Source organism: Cupressus sempervirens, chromosome 2, assembly GCF_028749045.1.
Source record: "Cupressus sempervirens isolate cs-2001-9-10 chromosome 2, ASM2874904v1, whole genome shotgun sequence".
In the NCBI taxonomy this organism is placed as follows: Eukaryota; Viridiplantae; Streptophyta; class Pinopsida; order Cupressales; family Cupressaceae; genus Cupressus; species Cupressus sempervirens.
In genome coordinates, this window is record NC_143119.1 from 249,402,933 (window position 1) to 249,412,576 (window position 9,644).

Below are 9,644 nucleotides of genomic sequence, written 5' to 3' on the forward strand. Positions count from 1 at the left end.
ATGCAAAGTCTCCTTTATGCGACTCGCTGCTGGGCTTCAGCAAGCCTTCAAATAGCATTTTTGTTGATTGTGCACTGGATTTCCACATGAAATGATTTCAAATGGGATTCCTTCTTTTCACCAAGTTACCTTCATGCAATGATTGTCTCACAGTCATACTTCTCCAATCAAACTTTGCATTGATCAAGATTCTCTTAGAGTCTTCTTTTCATGACTTCTCTGCAGGTAGAGTTTCAGTCACATGAACTTTTATTATGCTCTAATACCGAACTGAATTTGGAGCAAGGCAATGAACAATTTTCATATTGAGAGGCAACAGTACATACAAAGTGAATATTTGGCAATTAACCAGCCAGGCCAGACATTCCCAACTACCTGCCCAGTACAATTGATTATAACAATCTGTTATGGTCATCATTATGTTATTAACATATCACAATAATTTTATAGCTAGCACTTAATTCGTATGCACATACACAACAGAAACAAGTCTTCATGATCAACTCCAGAGTATGTGTACCCATGTCTGTCATGCACTACACTAACAATGACTAAGTAGAGGGAAATTTCCACAACTTATTTTAGAAAGCATCATGTCATACTAAACAACATCCAATTCATTTTGCCTTTTGCGGGTATGAATTGTTCTTATTGTTATTTTTATGGCTTAATACATGTACTGACAAATCTTTTGCAAAACTTAGCAACATGCACACACATCCTATCTCTAAAATCTCGTCGATTAGCTAAAGGTCTAATGATGATGTTTACATCATTACATTTGATGTTACAACTTCATCTGCTCTTTCTGGGAAAAGTTGCCTCAAATTTATTAATGTTTTTCTGCATAGCTATGTCTTCTCAATCTGAACTTTGTGTCACTTCTGAAATCAATGTTTGAGTCCTCTCACCTTACTTGGTACAGAATCCTTTCAACCATAAATATCACTGCCTTCAAAAAACATGATGAGAAGTAAAAAATTGATAATTGTAATTTGTTGCAAGTCTGTTCCTATTCAATTTCCACAATAAATCAGTGGGACAATCCCATAGGCTGGATTCCTATTTGTAATATTATATAATTCTAATCGCTGTTGAAACTATATGCAAAAGAATGAAAAGAAGGATGATATAAAGGCTGATATAAACGTAATCAATATTTAAACAAAAGAAAGAAATTGATTTCAAAACTAATTTTAAACCAATATTAGACACACATAAACTACATTCGGCAAAGAAGCTTCCTAACAATTCCAAGCACATAACAAGAGTAGCATAGAGTATTCAAGGAATAAGAAACTTTCAAGCAAAGGCATTGGATAGGTGTAAATAGTCAAGACAACCCAACAGCCTTTAGAGGTGTTGTCTGTGCCAATAATAGATTCTTTTAGAATGGGGTGTTAGTACCCATCCAAGAATAAGTGATGGGAGGGATTTGTCAGCTATCATTGCAAAGATGCTGGTAACATATACACATAAAATGAAAGCACATATATTGCCTTTTTTTCTATTTTACAGATTGCTTTTGAAAAATTATGCTCACTGCTGAAACATGCAAAATGGTTTTGTTGAAAAATTCTAAAGTTACCGATGTTGGTTCTGATGCTGATGTGGGTGCGGGGTGCTAATGCATGGATTTTTTTTATAGGGGATTTTGAATGCATTTGGGTGCGTCCATATATATATACTATAATTTATGTATGCAATGAAATACAAGAAATATACAAAAATTAACCATTATGTAGCAATTAGCATAATCAAATAGAAATTACAGTAATAGGAGAATGAATGGCCTCTTTTAGGGTCGTTTTAGGGTTGTGAGGCAAATAGGAGAAAAAATATAATAAAAAAAACCTATTAAATGCATGTTTTAAGAAGTCACTTAAGTGACTGGGCACTCAAAATGGCTGGATGCTCACAGGATGCGCCCGGATGCTCAATGGATTCTCTTCACATGCTCTCCCAAGCATCCCACGACGCATCCTAACGCCTCCGAGCATCAGAACGCATCCACACCCGCATCTGCCCTATTTCCAGACGCATCAGTAACTTATGCACAAACATAACTGGCAAATGTAATGCCACATTCAACAACCTAAGACAATATAAAAAATTGGAGTTGTCTTCTTTTTTTATTCCCAAATTTTATCATCGGATATGCACTGCTGGATATGGACACGACTTCGCTATATGGGAGTCTGAGCTAGACCTTTCAGCATTGAAATTACTTTTAAGTTTTGTTCACCAATTGGAGGGTGAGTGAAACATACTGTAATAATTTCCTCAAACACATGAATTTTATGACCTCTGCATTAATTGTTAGTATGAAATAGCCTCCCCTTGATTAATCTATTCCCAATGCAAACAACAGGTGTAATCATCTACCACATAAGCTCAACAGACCGTTATAAACAACTACTTAATCTCAGAATAAATCTCACATTGATTTCTTCCAACATGTTTGGTTGTGATGATCACATAATCATTAATTAAAAAATTCTTTCCAACCTTGAAAAATCATATAACAACTAAATGCAAAATTGAATGGGTTTGATAGGTAACTACAAGTTTTCAAATGCTGATGTGGTTGCTTTAATCGAAAAATACAATGTGGCAAATGGAATGTTCTGCTATTTTTCAGATAAATATGTCAGTGAACATTTGATAAGCCTATGTTAGTTATTTATTTCAAGCAGGGGTGCTCATATGAGTAATGGCTAAAGACTTTGAGACAGTTCTAAATGCAAATGGATGACCTGCCCATGAAATTTGAGAAAGGGAAACAAATGATTACAATGGAAGACTTGAAACCAAATATTCATAACAAATATCAAATAGCTTGCTAAGGGAAAATTCTGTTAAATTTTCCAACATAAATCTATGAAAATCTTACACGGCAGGATTAACTCACAAAAAACAGCCATGCAAATTCAAGATCTACCACGTGGGCTACCACTAGATAGGAAACAAGAGCATATCATTCAAGATTGTAGTGAAAATCCCTTTACCTCTAAAATGATATTTAAAAAGGAGGATGACTACTTCTGTTCATCAACTATAGGAAAGTTAAACGGGGGAATATTAAAAATAAATACTCTGTTTTATGTATAATCAAATTATTAATTGAGTTACACAAAGTAACAATATTTGAAATTTGTAATTTATCAGATATTGAGATGGTGTATACACCATATCTGCTAGAAATGTTCAACTCAGTATGAACACTCTGCTTTACCCAAAACGAGGATGGCTCCATTTATCTCTGTAGTGATGACAAAGGCTCCTTATGTTCAAGGATAGTGCAGTAAAATTTAATAGCAGAAAAGATCTAATGAAGATTTCAATAACAATAATTGTTTCTATGCTTATATGACATTACCTAGATCTAATAGAGATTGCAAACAATCCTATAACTTACTAAAATATAACTAGGGGACCAATTATTGCTACATGCCACTCGAAAATATTTGAATCATCCACAAATTCTATTGAGAAACCATCCACTAGATTCCTGGATAATTCTATCAACACAAAAAGAGAATCAATTTATTTTAGCAACATTAGATGCAACATTAACTAACAAGACGACAAATCTTAAATTGAAGATGATTAAACTGCCATTGATCGCACAGGACCAATATGGCTTCTGTCCACTAGTAAAATCTGAGAGTCAAAATTTTAGTTTTAGCTAAATATTGTCTTCTTTAGCACAGGTATTAGCACAATAGTTATTTTTTGCACATCAATGTGAAATTTCACATTAACAGAGTAACTGTAGGATTCCAAACAACATCCTCCACAGATAATTAATTATTAAACAAAATGCACAGACATTGAATAAATATCGAACTTAACAGCACTCTGTTTTTTAACAGAGAATACTCTGTTTTGGAACAGCAAAAACTTTATTTTTATTGCAGCATATATCTCTGTCACAATTAAATTCATTATATACCATAAATTTATTTATTTCTAACTTGCTAAAACTCCTTAATTCTGGAGAACTTAAGTCTACGAATCCTATGGTGAAGAAAGACTGGCTTCACTGCTTGTAACAACAGTTGTTATTCGAATGCAGCCTAATGCAATCCACCACATGTTGGCAGTTTATTATGCAAAGTGAGAAATAAGAAGCATTTTAATGTTATACTGTTGAGAACTAACGATGATTATGCATTGATGAATTAATAAAAACTGTACTACCACAAACTGTATAAATGGCAGTCGAACAGGAGTTTCATGATCTCCTTCATCTCATCAAACAAAAACATTATTCTTCACAGTAATAAGTTCCATCTCAACCAAAAGTATTCTCTACAAGTTTCAAAGATACCATTAGAAAACAGAAAAATTGAAAAGAAGATAAGCACTTGGCAAATTATAATTAAATAATATCTGAATTATATTCTCATAAAAAATGAGAGGTGCATATAAATTATTTGTGCAGTAGTGATAAAAAATCCATTGCCATGATGATTAAATAGGATCAAGGTTCAACGAACATGACCTCTATATAAACGTAATGCAGAAAAAAAAATCGTGCTAGATTATGCCAAACAAAATATAATAATGCAAGTGAAATTTTGTTAGATTATGCCTAATGGAAAAATAACAATGAAGGCTAGATTTATGTGAGATGATTCGTATTGGAAACATAACAATGTAGGCTCCAATTTTTCCATGTTATGCCAGTTAGAAACATCCACACTCTTGCCGACTTATGTCAGATACAGGAAAATAACAAGCAACCTCAAAGAGGAAGCCTATCGGCTAATTATAACATTCCAAATCATAGTTTTGTCCCTTCTAGCAGAGGTTTGATTGGAGACTGAAGAGGAAAACCACATTCTAAATAAGCCACGAAGTAATTCATAAGCATGTCAAAAGAGCAAATAACTTGAAGAGTGCAGTACAACAAATGATTGATGAAAATAAAGTGGGGCTAAACTTCTAAAACAATAGTCAACTAGCAAGGTTAACCATACATCTCAAGAGGTGGATGTTTGAAATTTCAATCAACTGTGATGCTTAACCAGAGGAAACATTGGAAGATCCTAGAAAGCTCCTACAGATATTTCACATAGATGAGAGGGATTGTGAATTGTGGGATTATGACCCTGACCATAGAAAATCCTCCAGAAATACTATCAAACTTTGATGAAAGGTGAGAGTGCAACTCAGACTAAGAATGGTGATTCAAAGAATGATTGAATTAAGGGGAAGAGTTTCAGGTCTACTGCTGGTAGCAATGGTGATTATTCTGCCAACTCTTCAATACAGAGTTTGCCTATCCTTCCCTGCCAAACTGCATTTTGGAATAAGCACTGGACTCCTACAGGTAGGAGAGGCTGAGGAGGATGGGGTGGAAGGTTTAGTGGGAAATAGACCTGAGGAAGATAGCAACTAAAAAAATGCTTTTAGTTAATTTATTTTCCTCGCAGATCATGCAAGATCTCATGTTCATTATTTGTTCATTATATCTGTGTCACAAGTACTGAAAATATATGCAATTAAATTATTGTAAAAGTTGTATTTATGAAAACATTTCTTTTAAATTAACAAATATATAAATTGATAGTGTTTTGTTAACAATTGATCCACTTACCACTTATTACATTGATTCACACCTAGATGCAATTAATGTTAAGTCATTCATAATCATGCAAGATGAATTCATGTGAATTTTTGAGACAATTAGATTGATTCAAAAACTATTCAGTTGAATCCTAACAAAACATCTGCAAATGACACACTACAGAAAGGAAAATGTCACTTTATATGATTAAAAATCTCTAATAGTGAATCGCAAATATAAAATGTATATTTAAGGACATATAGCTTAATCACAAATGGGTAACCTTATATACTTTGCTAATATAATTTAGTCCCATATAGAAGATCTCACATATTGGCACAAGCCAAATAGAACTAATCCAGACGACAAAAGAAAATGAAGGAACATAGGTTGGAGTAAAGATTGTTGAGATAAACTTACCTCGTATCCACGCATTGGATTGATTGTAACCCTCTCTTTCTGAGCAGCTTTGCATACACTTCAAGCATTCCTCTTCTTTTGTCCCTCCAGATTTTCACTCCATAGGCAATCTTCCTGGAAACAATTAAATGTCATCACTCCCCCATGGTATTAAAACATGGTTTTAACTGACTTACAATTATGACTTCAATCTACACATGATTTCATCAAGTCAATAGCAGTTTAAGTGACTTAACATTTATGATTTCATTCTAAACATGATTTCATCAAGTCAACAGCATATTCTGGCTTTCCAAACACATAGAAACTGAAGACGCAAAACCAATTCCTCCCTACCACTGCAAGTATGAGATGATACCCTTCTTATCTTGCAAGCCCGGAATTTCTTCAATCAGCATCACCAGTAATCTCCGCAGGATCACCAATGATGAGAGCTACATGCATCTCTTACAGCAATGATCTTCCTCCAAAGCTCTTCACAACTTTAACTGTTGTTCCAGGTAACACATTTAACAATCTGAATGCAATTTGCAACTTTTTGGCTGTAATGATTGAGGGCTTCTTCTTTCAACTCCACATCATACACTACGTGTTTAATTTAGAATATACCATGCTGCAATCATTTCCCAGGAAAAAATTCCCAACTTGGCATAGACCTCCTGTTTTTGCGGGTGTGAATCTAGCAATTGCACAAAATGTATGTACCGTTTTATCGACTTCAATCCAACTACATCCAGGTAACTTTTTTATTCTCCTATCTTTTATCAATCTCCTGATCTTTCGAACGTCATCCCACCTTCCCACTTCTGCATATATATCTGAGAGAAAAAGATACGGTGCAGCATTTATGGGAGCCAACTCAAAAAGACGAGTTGCCACAAATTCTCCAAGCCCTATCAACTTAAATGATCTACAACAGCCAAGCAAACACATCCACACAATGGCATCAGGTTTGATTGGCATTTTGACGATGAAGTTTATGGTTTCCTCAATATAGCCAGAACGTCCAAGAAGGTCAACCATGCATACATAATGCTCTATTGTGGGCATAATGCCATAAGAATCACTCATGCTATTGAATAATTGACAGCCCTCATCCACGAAAGCTACATGGCTGCATGCAAATAAAACACAAATGAAGCTTACATAGTCAGGGCAAGTTCCAGAGTTCTCCATTAGTTCAAAGAGTTTGAGGGCATCCTTGCCATAACCATGCATTGCATATCCTGAAATCATCGCAGTCCATGAAACCACATCCCTTTGAGTCATTGTGTCAAAAAACTTGCGAGCCTTTTGTATGCTTCCACATTTGGCATACATATCTATCAGTGCGTTCCCAACTACAACATTGGACAAAAAGCCGTTTTTCCTTATGCTCTCATGAATTTCCATACCCTGTTCTAAAGCTCCCATTTTGGCACAAGCTGGAAGGATACTGGCAAAGGTGCCCTGATCGGCTTGGGCTCCCTTTTGTTGCATTTGCTTAAAAATCTCCAAGGCTTTTTCAACAAAGCCATTTTGTACATATCCACTAAGGATCGTATTCCACGAGACCACATTCGGTTGAGGCATTTCTTTGAATAGTCTTGAAGCCCCATCAAGAAAACCATTTTGAGCATATCCTGCAATCATCACATTCCACGAGACGACATCTCTTTGAGGCATTTTGTCAAATAGTTCACGTGCTTTCAGGATATTTCCACATTTTGCATACATGTCTACCACAGCATTCCCAACCAAAACATTAGACAAAAACTCGCTTCTGTTTAAGCTGTGATGGATTTCCATGCCCTGTTCCAAAGCTCTCATTTTAGCACAAGCTGGGAGGATGCTGGTAAAGGTTGACGCGTCAGGCTCTACACCTGCCAGTTGCATTTGATTAAAAATCTCCAGGGCTTTTCCAGCAAACCCATTTTGTACACAGCCAGCAAGAATTGAATTCCACGAAAAAACATCTGGCTGAGGCATTATTTCAAAAAGCCTCAAAGCCTCCTCCAAAACACCATTTTGTGCACATACTATAATCATCGTATTCCACGATGCTACATCTCGTTGCGGCATTTTGTTAAACAGTTTATGTGCCTTCTGAAAGCTTCCACATTTTCCATACATGTCCATTAGAGCATTACCTACTACAACATCTGACAAAAACCCATTTCTAATTATGCTTTTGTGAATCTCCATTCCCTTTTCCAGAGCTCCCAATTTGGCGCAAGCTGGAAGTATGCTGGCAAAGATGAACTGATTAATTTGGTTATTAATTTTTTGCAATTGCTTAAAGAGTGCCAACGCCTCTTTGGGAAGCCCTTGTCTTTGGTAGGCTGTAATCATCACACTCCATGAGAAGACGTTCCTTTCTGTCATGCAGTCGAAAACTTTCTGACCATTCACTAAACTTCCACACTTAACATACATGTTGATAAGCTTATTTTGGAAAAATGTGGCTGTAGCTGATGTAATGCCTCTGTCCATGATGAAAGTGTGGATGAACTTACCCTCTGAAAATGCATTTTTGGCATTGCAGGCCTGCAATAGATGAAAAATTCGTAGATGACTGTGCAGGAGGTTTGTATGTAGCGAGTGGAATGTGAAGTGCTTCCTTCGAGAAATTCTTTACACAGGGTGCCCTCGGATGGCCAATTTTATCGTTGAATCGCGTGTTGTTCATCGAACCCCTGCAATAAATTAAAAACACTAGTTATCATCATCGGGAGGTACTGGGAGGAAAGGTGGCCACGCAGTTTTTCATGGCAATTATTTCACTGATACTAGGAGAAGACCAATAATCTTGTCTTTTTACATCTTTAGCTTTCTTACATCCCGATTGATCATCGAGTATGATTCTGAGACTAAAAACATATATCGAACCTAAACTATAAATTTATTAATTTAATTTAATACATTGAAAAAAAAAAATTTTTGATTTTTTAAAGTTATAAATTAGTGAATAATTATTGAATAAATGGTCTAATAAATAATTGTATCATATATCAATAACTATTCAGTCATTGCATTAATACATTTGTATTTTGAATACATACATAAATTTGTACTAGCAATCGCACTTTAGTGTGCAATGGGTACGCCATAGAAGTATGGAAGATCAAATAAGTATAAGTATTTGTTCTTTTGTCCATCTTAGAAACATTATTTTCATATGATGATGGGGATCTAAGATATGATATGGGCAATGGCAAAATGTTGCTCCACATCTCATGTTACTAGTATCTTGACAGCAAGTGTGGCACATGTTACAAAACTATATTTTTTTATTAGACATTAACTTGAATTGGTGTAGATAAGAGATGAATAATACGTTATTAATCATTTGGTTCATAACTAAACTTCATAGATTAACCAAAGTTGCATCTAAGAATGCCCATTTACTTCCTCTCATATCACATGTATAAAACTTATATATATTTAAAGGAAAGTGGATTGATAAATATGTACAAGTGAAATCATCTTTGAAAGTCATGACAAGCATTGCTATGTTCTTATTCAAATGACAAAAAACTTATCTATCCATAAATCAAAAGTTTTGTGAGTTCAAAGAGCATCAATTGCATCAGCAAGGATGCACATTAATTATTATATTAAAAGTACATTTCCTTGTGATTCTTTGAATGTATTGTACCTTTACACACCA

The 9,644-nt window shown here is 35.0% G+C and overlaps 1 pseudogene across 1 annotated transcript; it reads right to left on the reverse strand.

Moving 5' to 3' along the window:
• Positions 1–556: 556 nt before the first annotated feature.
• On the reverse strand, positions 557–8,825 carry LOC149571991 (pentatricopeptide repeat-containing protein At2g13600-like; annotated as a pseudogene). The gene is made up of 3 exons (XR_016359889.1): positions 6,332–8,825; positions 5,996–6,109; positions 557–952 (listed from the first exon to the last, which is right to left on the reverse strand). The product of XR_016359889.1 is annotated as a pentatricopeptide repeat-containing protein At2g13600-like (transcript).
• Between the last annotated feature and the right edge of the window lie 819 nt (positions 8,826–9,644).